Source organism: Syngnathus leptorhynchus, chromosome 6, assembly GCF_054491065.1.
Source record: "Syngnathus leptorhynchus isolate UIUO chromosome 6, UIUO_Slep, whole genome shotgun sequence".
NCBI lineage: Eukaryota > Metazoa > Chordata > Actinopteri > Syngnathiformes > Syngnathidae > Syngnathus > Syngnathus leptorhynchus.
This window is the reverse complement of record NC_141200.1, coordinates 2,000,792-2,014,792: the sequence shown is the minus strand read 5'-3', so window position 1 is coordinate 2,014,792 and position 14,001 is coordinate 2,000,792. Positions and strand designations below refer to the sequence as shown.

The 14,001-nt window shown below is 44.5% G+C and overlaps 1 protein-coding gene across 4 annotated transcripts in view; it reads right to left on the bottom strand.

The window, feature by feature from the left end:
• Window positions 1-14,001, bottom strand: part of plxnb2b (plexin b2b) — a 99,461-nt gene that overhangs the window by 38,130 nt on the left and 47,330 nt on the right. For all 4 annotated transcript variants that reach the window (XM_085913574.1, XM_085913573.1, XM_085913576.1 and 1 more), the window contains one exon: window positions 8,600-8,689. The gene's annotated coding sequence lies outside the window, so the exon portion shown is untranslated. The remainder of the gene's footprint in view (window positions 1-8,599; window positions 8,690-14,001) is intronic.

Sequence of the window (14,001 nt, the reverse complement as noted above, 5' to 3'; positions counted from 1 at the left end):
CAGATGATCTGCCAAGCTGCCACTCAAACTGCCAGACGCCCTCCGATGGAAGCGAGTTTCATTGTCTGTGAGGGGGAACAGATTTGAAAAGCCAACGATGATGCCATGATTCATTTGCGGATTAGACGCCATCACGTCGTCAAGATGGAGGAGCTCCACCAACGCTCCAGTTAACAATACAGACTGCCGACCTTTATCACTCGCCTTTCCGACATGACATAGTTAGCTACCCGCTAGCGGTTAGCAAGACCAAAGCTAACGCAATTAGCTCCTCATCGGGTCTATTCACAACAACTTGTCAAATCGGTCCACATCTCAGTTTTTGATGAATCGTTCATCCCTCCAGTGATTACCATTTGCAATCAAACGCAGACACACAAAGGTCATCGGGAATTAGCCCGCGCTCATCGCGTCGGTGGAAAGAAATAAGCCGCTTTAATCAGATTGCAGATGGCCCGATAGGAAGCAACCCGGGCATGGGCGACGGATGCGTGGCCGAGGCGTGTCGGGCGATAGCATCTGCGCGCCGTCTCGAAAGGTTCCACGTGTCAGGTGAGCGCGGGAACATTCTGTCACATCTCGACGGCGGAGGCATCAAAGCGTCGGCTCGACCCGTGAGCTCGGCTAGCACGTAAACAGAAGCCTTGACCCGGTGACGGCGTCACGTTAGATAGCGAGATAACGTTGACGTCTGCCAGCGAAACCTTACATTTCTTGGCTTTATCTCCTCCTCTGCCTTCTGTTGATAATTACAGATGCTCTCGAGGAAGGAGTCACGCCGAAGCTTCGGCGAGGAATTATCACCGGGGCCATCACGAAAAGCCACCAAGCCAAGGTCAGGCCCGGTGTTCAATTTCACTTTGATTCCAGTCCACCTTACTTTCTCCTCTAGCACTTATCCACTCCTCCCTCCTGGTCGCCTGTGAATTTCACTCCCAAGCTAACCTCCATTTCCAGGACAGCTTGACACGTATTCATTTATAGCCCTACAGAGTGGTCGCCCCAATGGAAATTGACAACTCCATTTAAGAAAGAAATTTCCACCAGACCTTTCTGGGTTGGCCTTTGTTTCTTCCTCCGCTAATACTTAGCGCTAACGCTTAGCTTCAAACACGACGGCTGCAATAAATGTGGTCGAAAAGAGGGCGTCGAACAAAAATCAACAATCGTGGCGAAGGAAGGAAGGAGATTTTTTTTTTTTTTTTGAGAAATCTGAAATTTCCACACCTGAATATAAGCCGCAGGTGTTTTAAATGAAATGTCCTCATTTCTATGACCTGTATTACCCCAAAAATATGTTTACAATATCATAAAAATCACGAAAAATTCATAGATAAGCCGCACTGGACTATAAGCCGCGGCTTGTGCAAAGAGGATCATCTTAGCTTCCCAAAATTACGTTAATTTTATTGCATAGTGTGGCGCGTATCACGTAAGCTAACATTAGCATCCGTGTTCCTGGATGTCATGTTGCCTTTGTGAGAGCAGCAATACAACGAAGCAATGCAGCCAAGTGGAGACTATGAAGCCTTGAATTTCACTTCAGGGGCCAACATTTATTTCCCATGAGAACTAGTAACTTGACACACATGCTTGACGCAGAGTGGTCACGGACAACTCTATTCTTTTGGAATCAAACTCAAGGATTGTTTTTTTTTTTTTTCCAAAGTGGCCCTTTGCATCCCCCCCCCCCCCCCTCCCTGTTTCGTCCGCTGATCCTCTGTTGCCCAATTCTGCCAGCCAGCCGCCGGGGCTGCCTTGGTCTGGTGAATGCAGCCAATTTCTCCGCTTGCATGGAGACGTGGGAGAGAAGGGCGACAGCTAAGAGCGGCTTAAAATGCCCGCCGGCGTTCAGACACCTTCCCTGGCCGCTTCATCACTAACAGGCAAACATTTGTAACCAAAAGCTTTTTTACTCCCCAGCTGGATGTTGTGGGGCAATTTAAAAATGATCTATGCAAATGCAATTTCACTGTGTGTCATCCAACACGGCCAATTAATGAGCACGCTTCTCCGGCCCGGCAGTAAATTAACATGGCTCGAAATAATGGCGGGATTAATGTGTTTTTCTAGCACTCGTCTAATTGCGGGAAGACTGCGGTAAGGCTAACGCCAGACGCCTCGTTTTTCCACGCGAAAGCTATTTAACTCGTTCACTGCCGTTGACGGTTATAGACGTCAATGATGTTAATTGGATTGGCAGTGAATGAGTTAAGTAGCTGAGGGATCAACGCCATTAACTCTTCATTGATATGAACTTTTGTGGCTTTCCAATCGCCATTCATCGGACTGAATACCTTTTAAAAATACGACGGGCTTTTCACTCCTCCCAAATTGTTTTTGAGAGGAAACGAGTTGCTGAGGTTTAATGTGGAAGTCAAGATCACATTAACGATGTCGAGACCGAGGCGGCGCGAGCGTTTGGTTGCATTTCGCAAACGAGAGACCTTCAAATGTGAATTAGTGCTTTGTGGTGATGAAAACGACACTCGCGGAGTCGAGGTCACGGATGCTATCAAATTTGCCGATGGCAATTTTTGTATGCTGTTTTTTTTCCAATTACACTGAATGTATTCACACAAAAAACACTTCAGTATCGGAGACGAGATATTAAAAATACAATCTGGACACGAGGACCTCCATCCAAAAGTAGCTTTCATTTATCATCAGACAACTAATCAATAATTGGTCTGCCGTGTCTGGTCATGAAAAATGAACGTTACATGCTGAGCGAACATGCACGCCGAGGTAATGGAGACAGTAAAACTGCCGAGGGAGGGGGGGGGGGGCAACCAATGAGGAGCCCCTTTGTTTAGAACCTCTTCACTGATTGTTCTCGTCACTGAGGGTGCTATAATCCACCGTGGAAAGAGGAAGAGAGAGGATTCACTGAGCATCCTTATTAAAGGGACTTGGCTGATATGGCTGGCGAGGAGTGTGTAAGTAGCTCGCGAGCAAGACGGGTCTCGTGCACTTGGGAAGACACCGTGGGTGCTGTATGAATCTTTAATACCAGGCTTAATGCCGAGGGAGGGCAGGAGGAAGGCGTGGAGAATATTAAGAGCCGAGTGGGAAATCTCGGAGGAGGCGAGCCACCCCGTATCACAACACTGCTGATAAGTAGAGGCCTCCCAGGATCAAACCTAATTCTCCTTTCAGACCGGCACGCCGTGGGCAGACTCGCCCGAGTGTTCAAAAAAAAAAAATCACCAGACAGGCCCGATGTTCCGATAAAAAAAAAAAAATTAAGATGGAGGCTTTTCAGGTGTTGCCTTTCTTCATCTCTTTTGTTAAACACACGCTTTGCGAAAAATTTGGCTATGCTACGTTGTTTTAATTACACGCGGAATGAGCCTAATGAGTTATATCTGTTCCACCGGAGGCTAACACACAACTAATTAGACCCGAATCAAAAAAGGACTAGCGTTAGACAAGGAAAGTGTGCTATTCTTTTGTTCTCCCGCGCTATTCATCAAGTAACTGCCATGCGAAAGACGGCACTTAACTTCCCAAAGGTGCTGATGTCACGATCAGATGTGCGAAGTAATTGAAAGCATTTTCTGGTGTCAGCGTAGGCGGGCACAGGTGGCCGCCTGCGCTTGTCGGCGCTTCCAATCACTCAAATGCTGATGATAATCACACCAGTGGAAAATTGGGCATCCAGAAACGCTAACGCACCTTAGCAATATTTTTGTTGCCATCACTCTTTTCACACGGTTATTTGCTAATATTTGCGTGTCTAAAAATATTTTATTGTAATTAATAGAGATAAAATAAAAAAATGTGGCATGCAAAAAAATTTGTAGAAAAATTGGCATGAAAAGATGTAGCATAAAAATTAGCAAGAAAAAATGTCGCATGAAAAAAAACAGCATCAAAAAATGAGCATGGAAAAATGGTACATGAAAAAAAGTGTAGCATAAAAAAATGTAGCACAAAAGAATTAGCATAAATCAATGCATAATCAAAAAAATGTAAGCTATAAAAAAATATTCATCCATTGATTTTACTGTGCTTGCAAAATGATTGTTTATTTCCCAAATGATTTACAGCAAAAGAATGTTTTTCTCCCGTACACCCTTGAAGAATATCTTTTTGTCCAGAAGGAATTTTCGAATCAGCCACGTTACCCTTGAAGAACATATTTTTGTCCAGAAGGGATTTTTGAATCATCCCCATCCATTGGTGCTTTTGTTGTTGTTGCGGCAACAGAACATGTTCTCGAGCCTTTTTGTGAAGTTGTAGCATTTGAGCAAGCGTAAAATGGTTTCCCGCAGGCGGCGCAGCAGCCGAGCCAAAGAAAAAAAGGCAACGTTTGGGAACAAGTAGGGGCTTCAATCTCCACAGGTTCCGTCATTACCCATCGACTTTCATTGGCCATCTGCATTCGCTTTCTCCAATTTTTTTTTCTCTCCGACCTTGATTACAGGGCACGGCTCAAACTCCCACCGAGGCTTTCTTGTATCTTTTTAGTGGGCCGAGAGTTGAATCAAGTGGCCGCGTATAAAATATGTAGCTGCCCATATGCTCATAGTGGCGGTAATGTTAATGATAAGTGGCATCTGGCGGAGTCGGTCCATTTCCTTGATTAGTTCTCTTCCTACCTCCGTCTGCGAGTTTATGGCCTGGCGGCAATCGGCACGGCGAATCGTCCCTGACAAGTCGTGTTTGAGTGGTAGGCAAGGTTGGCGGGTTGGGAGAGGAGAGGGGGGGGGGTGTCTGTAAGTGCCCTGATTGTTACCATGACGACCGTTGACAAGAAATGAGAGGGTTGGCCTCGGCCACCGTGGCGTGCGGCGCTCGATAGCCGCGTGAGGCCACCACGTGGGAGATATTCCCAAGGTTTATAATCACTGTCAGCCGCCGACTCGAGCGGTTTGTGCGTAAATGTGTATTTATATCCGCGCCTGCCTGGGAAAGTCATCTGGCCTAAGCTTTGCCCAAATCCCCAAAATCCAACTTAGCATCTTTGTCGTGAGCGAATATCTGAAAGAGGGAACGTTGGAGAAATATATCAGCAGCTGTGTTTATATGCACGTTGAGATGAGGGAGCGCTTGATTTTCCTTACCCGGCGATCTACGCTTTTTGAAGACGACAATCATCAGCTCACGCTTCAATGTGCGTGAGCGCTTCACTCAAATATGCTCATCAATACAACTTTACGACAAAAAAAAAAAAATGTCCATGAAGTACACCCATAAACTAAATACAAGAGCAAACTTGCCAAATAGTGAGCGCCCCCACATCTTGCCTGCAGCTAAGGCTGTTGCTGGCATAGACAAAAAAAAAAAAGTCATTGCGCCGAGGCATGCCAGATGAGACTCATCTCCTCATCAACTTGCACACCCAAGTTTCATTAGCAGACACTTAATAAAAGACAGGCACGTTTGTAATCTCCTCCGGTGGCGGCGGAGGCGGATGGCGTCGATAAGGCAGAGTTAATCTCAATCACAATAAATAACATTGATTACAACGGCTCGATGCTAGGGGGGAGAAAGTTCTTGAAATGAAAGCACCCAAAAAAAAAAAAAAAAGGAAGGTAGCATGACAGGATTATGAATCAAATAAAATGAGTTAGGGGGTGATGCCAATGAGGCCTGAAGGTTCTATTACTGAAGGTCAATTTGGATTGGTAAAAAACGGGGGGCAGGTTCAATTCCACTCAGGGAAATTTCCAACAGGTTCCAAAATGATGGCGAATATCTTCGCGACCTTGAACGAACCTAAAACTCGCCTGGTTCTTAACCACACAGACAAAAACGGCGTCTAGTTTCCACGTGAGCCAAACGTGTAATGACAAGCGTTGTTGCGAAATCATCCGCGCCCATTTTGGGTGAAAAGGCCATTTCTCGGCAGTTCACGCCGGGGTCACAGCCGAGACGGATTGTACCTCGACTAAATCCAATCGCGGCCCGCGTCAATAAGTTCTCCGCGGCGGGGAAGTGGCGGAATTATTCTCGAGCGGCGCCTGAATGGGGTCCACGGCAACGGCGGCATATGATTACCGCCAGCTTCTTATTCATTTCATCTAGCGCTTTGCATCATCGCGACCTTGCCGAGGTATTCGCTATGCCGCCCGTGTTGACAGTACGACGGCGGCATGCTCCACATCGCCGATGGGGGATTGCGCCGTTTGTTGTAAGGGATTACCCCGGCTGACCTTTGCAGTTTTCATCCATTTAATCGTTTCATCGGAACACAAAACACACAAACGGGCAAAGAAAAAGAAAAAAAAAGATGATCGTACCGTCGGAGGTCACGTGATTGAAAACAAACGCGGTCTTTTCGTGACAAAGACACACGAGCTACTCGAAACATAACCGCGCTGAATTTTGGAAGCATTAATCACCCAAAAGCTTACGATGGACATCGCATAGTCGTCATTTGATTTTTTTTTTTTTAATACGTTTAATATCAGAGCTCTTTATCCTATATAGAACGGCGGCGTGATTTGACGCGGCGGAGCGACCAATCCTCTTACTGGCGTCTTTATGGGGTCAGCAGTGGAAATGGACGGAGTTTAGACAGATGGGGCCTGAGGGGATAAGGCGGGGAATAGCGATAAAAAAAAAAAAAGAAAGGCAAGGGTGTTGAGTCAAGCTGGAATTTGGTGCTGAGACAGAAATATGGTTTAAAAAAAATCTAATCAAGACAAGGGAGCGGCATGTGGGGGAGAAAAAAAAAGCCGATTAGAACTGTCAGGATCCATCAACGAAGGGATCAGCTTTGTTTGCTCACTTGCACAACAACTTTTCCGACATCAAAATATGATTGTTAGGCCAAAAAAGATGACAGGCCAGGTGTTCGCATGATTGATGACTTTACTTTTTAATTTGACGACAAGTTAAGGGTCACCTGAAACTTTGAACTGAGATTTGCAGTAATGGAACTTCATTTATTTATTTATTTAATTAATGTTATTTATCTATTTATTTATTTATTTATTTATTTATTTATTTTCATTTAATGAAGTTTTATTTTCCATTATTTTATTTTATTTTTAAGTCTTTCCATTAAAAGACAGTTCAAGAGCTTCGGATGAGTTTCTATGATGTCGCTGAGATTTTGAAACCATTCATTTTATGTACAAGGGAAATATTTGTATCCGTCAAATCTCTTGTCTGTTGTGTGTCTTGTTTATTTTCAATTTGAGGGACGTCAGAGTAACAATGCTTTTTTGTTTTTTTAAAACGCCCCCCCCCTTGTCAAAAATTGAGCAGCCTGTTAACTCTGCAACCCCCTGCAACTTCACGTGGTCTCTTCTCCAAGCCACCCCCCCCCCCCCCCCCCGGCCATGAGGTCCTCGGTGGCCAAATGCTCTCTGAAGTGAAGCTTTGATAAAAAATGTGCCTTTTTTCCACTTGGACGCTCTGATCTGCAGGAAAGGGTCTGCTGCAGAAAATTGCTAGCGCCGCCCTCTCTCCAGCTTGGTGCATCTTTGAGGCAATGAAAGATGCAAACGCCAGCGTCTCCATTCTCAGGGTACAAAACACAAGCCTGACAAGGCGACAAGCAATCCCTCTCCGCGGGGCTGTCCAAAGAAAAAGTGTCGATGCTAACAAAAAAATCCATGACAGCCGCTCACTTATGTTAACGTATAAGCGGCATCCAGCTAGGTTTTTTTTTTTTTTTTAGTTTGGGAAGACTTGGAAAGGAGGAGGACAAATGGGCAGGCTGAGATGGGGTGAAGGAGAAGTGGGGATGGAGCGCTAGTTTGGGGAAATGGGGTGGGGAAAAAAAAAAAACAAGCTCATCAATATCCTGTCACGGCTGCCTGGGCAAACGCTACGCTGGAGAAATGCTGAGATAACACAAGATAGATAAGTTGACTCGCTGGCTTTCTAATAAAGGCCCACGTTGGCGAAGAAAAAGTTGACTTGACCTCAACTCGGTGGAAAACCTATTAAGTAAAGCTCGTTTGGGGGCACAGTTTACACGCAACATACGGCGGCGCTACATCCTCAAAGTTGAAAACAAACTTTCCCACTGTGATCTGAAACAATTACTCCAGTTTCACTGAGGGGTGAGCAGTTACGCAACGAGGAGGACAGAGGAAGCGAGATGAAAGAGACACTGCCAACATGGATTCATTTTGGCTCTGTTTATGAATGTGCAATATCCTAATTTAAAAAAAAAAGTTTGCCTTTAACAGGTGTGTTTATTTTTTTTTTGTATTTATTTACATATGTATTTCTGGATGGGTGGATAATTTATTTGTTTATTTAATTCATTCATCAAAACCTTTTACATGTTTCGTGATGTAAAAAATATTCTTTATTGTGTTGAAAATTAAAATAGATGTGAAAAGTCTATTGAAAATTCAAATAAAATTGAATGATTTGAATTAGTTAATAATTTATTCATTGTAATGGATTAATTTTCACCAAATAAATTAATTAATTGAAAATAAAACTTCATTCCATCATGTATTTCCATAAAAGACATTTTAGCGCTTTAATTTCAGTACCGTGACAGCAATATTTTGAGATCAGGTGCGGTGATGGCTCGAGTGATATTTCTTCTTAATTCCACAACCTTTTGGAGTACTTCAAGACATCAGTGTTATTAAAAAAAATTGAAAAAAAGATAAGCACTTACCAGACACTTGATAAACGACCAATATCCTAGTGTGGACTCATTTAAAATGGCCGAGGCAGCAACAGCGGTGAGCCAATCCGTTTGTTGGACCTGCAAAGAGACAACAACAAACGTTAGACAAGAAGCGAGCTGGGAGCACTTTACAAAGTCTGTCTGTGAAAAGTTCCCACTCGTGACAGTTGCCTTGTAATCCTTTCAACATGATCAGTCGTTCAATAAAAGAGCTTTGTCAACACGCCTTTACAACCTTTTGCGTGAACTCCGTGACAGACCAAAAGGAGCCGCAAAGCTCCTGTAATTGACAATCATTCCGAGAAAAAACAAAAGCTCTCTTTTTTTGTTGTAAACACACGTCGGCAGGGTCGACACACTCATCGTTCCAGCCGCCTGCAGTTTGGGGAATGAGGAAACACTTTAGCCATGATATCAATTGACATGCGCATTTTTTTTTTTTTTTATTAGCGATACAAGTCAGCGGAGCGAAGCCAACTTTCAATTCTGCATTCCAACCAATTACGCATGCAAGAAAAGCGCCACTCCACACAAAAGATAGTCACCGTGCCAATTTCTTTTGCTCCAGTATTACCCCCCTCCCCTCCTTCCTCCATCCGCCGACGACCAAACGACACATTCAAACCAAAAGTGCCTATTCCGAGTAATCTAAAGTGAATTTGCGATGAGGAAAAGGAGCCCCGTCAGTTCAAGTCAAAAGCCAGGCAAGCGGCCTTTGATCAAGAGCGAGCCAGAGTGGATTAGTGTGGATTCTCCACAACTTCAATCCAAAGAAGGGGCTAGGGTGGAAAAACGCCAATAAACTCACACAGCAAAGATGAGAAAGATTACGGATTATCTCGACATGTGTTTTGCTTTTCTTAAAATCTTTACACCACAAAAAGGTAATCAAAGATCCTAAAATGGAAATATGTTTGCCAGCTGTCAGCTTGGTTTTACTTGAATAATTTAACATGCATGTTTGAACAGTGACATTCATCTTAAATGTAGGAATTTTTTTTTTAAATTGTAGTTACGTAACAGTTAAGATTAAATGTGAATGATTTGTAGCAGTAGTTTAAAGTTAAATATAACTGAACTGTACTTAAAAAAGTATTGCACATAAATAGTAAAACACACATATAAAAAATATATAACATCCATTTTATTTTAAAAAAAACCAATATTAACAAAATATTTAATTCAGTGATTATTTTGTGCGGTACATCAATCGATTACCAAGAAATAGTTGTCGATTAATCAATAATTTAATCAAAAATAAATGAAGGAAATGTTCTTTCCAATTCTCAAAAATGTTCCTTATTGCTGCGTTTACATGCCGTGACAGAAAATGAATGTTTTATTGGATCCTTATGTCTTGGGGTTGTTACAGGCGAATTGTTAACACGGCCATATTGACTCGGCATCATTTGAAAATTGTGATTTTTTCGTTCGACAGTCGCCCTGCGGTTTCTTTTGAACTTTCAGTGTCATACCATCGACAAGAAGAAACAAAACAAAAAATAAAAAAGTCCGGCAAGGCAGACTATGATGTCTGCGGGGGCGGACTGATGAGACCGCCATTCACTCTCCGCTCTTGTGTCGTCAATCACCCTCACGTATATACAGTAAATGATTTTTCCATGCGCCGCGGGCTGATGGATAAGCAGAGCGACAGGAAGAGGTGGAGGACTTCTCCACTCGTTTGAAGGTGAACGAGAGACGTCGACGTGGCTTGGCTCTCTTGCCGTGCCGCTCGCGTTTTTCCATTTGGAGCGCTAAAATGTAGCGCCCTGGGCCAAAGCCGTGATGGATTCCACCTCGCGGCGGCTTCCCCCGGCTTTCAAAAGGGACGAGGCCAGAAGACCTGAGAAGCTGTCAGAAGATGCTACACATCTCCATCAGGGCCTGGTGGCGCTTTGTTGATTGGATGGCAAATTTAAAACAGCTGTAAAATACACAATATCGCTAACGGGCTAACTTGAGGCGCAGGATGTCGGACGCCGCCTTGAAAAGGCACTCGGCCATTCCTTCCGCCAGGCTTCGTCCCCAAATATAATTGCGTCAGGTCAATTGATCTCGTGAATGTGTGAACGGTGGGAAAAATAAGGAGAGAATTGTGGGGGCGACGTGCGGCTGAAGGCAGCGCAACTCCAGAGAGAGCGCACGCTGACTCCGAGTTGAAAGCATCCCTCCGGTGACGAAAAGGCCGAGAGAAAGAAAGATGAAAGGGAGTCGGTCCATGCTAATTTACTCAGCGCCGCCGTTTGCAATCTTTCTCCGTACACTCGCGCGCCTCCCGTGGTGCGCCTCGTCTATTCTTCGCCATCCGGGCACAATTAACCTGGAGACGCTCTGGGTGATCCGATGGAAATGTTTACTTTGAACGGAAACAGCAATTTGTTCGTGTTGGTGATGAACCTTCCATTTCAGGGCATTAAGAATGCATAGTAGGGCAGGAAAACAAATGCACGGCTAATTTTAACCTCCTTTAAATATGCGCCCTCATTTGTCCCTAATGACAATTCTAAGACGGTATTTTTTTGGAATTTGTTAATAAGATGCACATGAAAGACACGGCTACACGCTTTGAATAATGAAATCCACAAGTATGAAAAAAAATTGTCAGTTGGGAGGCAGAGACGTGAACCTCACGATTCTTCCCCCCCAAAAAAGGGCTTTAAGCTATTTGTTTCCACTCCCGTTTAAAGTTTCCTGTCAAGCTAATCATAAGACAAACGGAATGCAAGTTGAGTTGCTAACACCCACACAGTTTAGCCTTTCAGTTTCGCTTAATGTTTGTTACCTCATATGAACTCCCAATGTGAAATGCCACAGGCGTGCTCACAAACAGCATCTTTGTGGCAAGGCAACCAAGATGTGAACACAAATGGTTGAGCAACACATGGAGACAGATTATATAACGCTACTCACAAGTCGATCATCTTTATCCTCTGTGGAGAATGACAAATTACTATTACAAAAGCTTACAGAAGAGTTTTGACCGACTCCAGCTAACTGCCCATGTGTGTTTGTCGGTATTATACTGCCCCCGGTGGACAAAGCTCACACACCAGCAGAAGCAACTAAATATCCTCCATAAAATCTGTACGTAGCTATTATACTGCCCCCTGGTGGCCAAAGCTCACACACCAGCAGGAGCAACCCAATATCCCAGAAAATTCTGCATGTTGGTATTGTACTGCCCCCTGGTGGCCAACACTTACACACCAACAGGAGCAACCCAATATCCAAAGTTTCTGTATGTAGGTTTTTTTTAGGCTAATTTAATGTATTTTTTGTTTATTTTAATGACTAAAGGTTAAAAGGTTAAAATTCTCCCTTCACCTACAAACAAAACATCAATTTATCATTCTATCCAAATCAATTCAGCAAGGCCAAAGAAATCCAGTGGGCTGCACGCAGGCGTCATGCCGGGTCCTGACAGTATTGTTGGCGGACATGGCGGCTCCATGACACGGATTTCAAGTGAAAGCATTACTCCAGAGAACAATTTCTCTGACAGCGTCAAGAGAGGAAAGGGATGAAAAAAGACGATGACAGTACTTAACATCTCTCCCTATCTTGGGAAATGTCATGCAAATAGATGACGTGCAATCCCACTCAAACGCTGGCCCGCAAATCACTTAATGCAGCTGGGATGGGGGGGGGGGGGAGTCGAGGATGGACATTTGCGAATCGAGATGGCCAGATTGCACCCGTGTAATTCCAATCCATGCTCACTGCCAGAAACCTTCAACATTTGCGGCGATGATTTCAGCAGGCAAGGGGGGGAGGGAACGGCACAAAAATAAGTGCTCTGCCTCGCGGCTTTTCACCCATTTGTGGTTGAATTATTTTTAACTTTCGCAATCCATGAGAAAGGGAGAGCGAGAGCTGCTGGATTATTGGCAGTTTGTAAAATCCCATCAGAAAAGACGAGGAAGAATCAGATCATGTCGAGTTACACGGCGGCGGGATGAGGATGACGCATCGGAGGAAGGCGGACCCCCCGTCGAGGCTGTTTGGATCAGCAGAATTCTTCTGACAATGGCCGCATCGGAGGAATATATATATATATAAAAAAGTAGAAACATATCTGCCATTTTCCTCCAGATCAATTTCAAAGTTGGAGCTAATGAGAGCAGCGGTCCATCACGCTAGCTGCTAGCATCTAAAGCTAGCTCATTAAAACAAAATGAGGACTCAACCTTTGCCTCCATATCTTGGCAAAATATTGTTTAGTATCCAAGGTCGCCGGCACGTGGTTCATTAATACAAAATGACAATGATTCCGCTTCCGAGCAAAACAAACTCGGGCAGGAGGAAGCAACAGTACTTGTATCGTTAGCCATCATCTCAAAATAGGAAGTTTCTCATCCGTTGTGGGTGTGTGGTTCATTCAAAGTCGCTGTGATTTTTTTTTTTATGTCTTCACTGACTCACAAAAAGTGACTTGTGGAGGGAGAAACTAGTGTTGTCAGTCATTTACTCAAATCATTCCGTTCTTCATCCAAGGTTGTCGGTACTTGAGTCATTCACACAAAGTGGCGGTGATCAACTTTGCTCTTTAGCGTCTTTGCTCATATCTGAAGTTCATTTCGACCAAAACACGACCTTCTTCCAAGAGAACTCGCTTCATTAAAAAACATCAAAACCGAGTCGTATTTGGGAAAAGTTTGCTTTCAAGGACATTTCTGACTCCCGGTGAAGATCCTTTTAAAAGTACCCCCAAAAAAATTGGAGATAGATGTTTCCAGAGATGATATCCTGTTGCTTTGCCGTGCCTGTTCTGCTGGCTCTGAGTCAATTCCCTGTGAGGGCCGCACCATTCCCCAGGAATTAACCCCAAAGTCATTACGCCGGCGAGGGTCACTGGGTGCGAGGCATTTGTGGACAACACCGCCAGCGTTCTGGCTCCAGAGTGCCGCCTCAGGCGTCCTCTGTCCACACTCACACACACTGTGTGATAACACACACACAGCCAACCAGGCGTGCTGCCCAGCCAGCCACCAGTCAGCCTGCTTAATAGGGATGGCAAATAGTCCCTACAGCCCTAAAGACACAATAACGGAACACATAATATTCTCTCTGTCGCCGCTTTAACAGTCTGTGAGTTCAGGCTAACGCGGCTAAAGGTTCAGAGGGCTAAACACACGCGCTCCATTTCAATTAGCGCCGTCTTCACTGGGGTGGAGGACAAGGCGCTTGCGAAACCGGCTCCGCAATGTCACAAGTAGGAACGACAAATATGGCGACGGTGGCTAATGACGACGGCGGCGGCTAATGGCGACGGTGGCGGCTAATGGCTGATTTAGCAAAGTTAGTTTAGCCCTCGCAGCTCAATCACCCACTCAAAACTATCCGAGGTGTTCGACGAGATCAGCTTTTGTTTTCCTCGGGTCGACTCG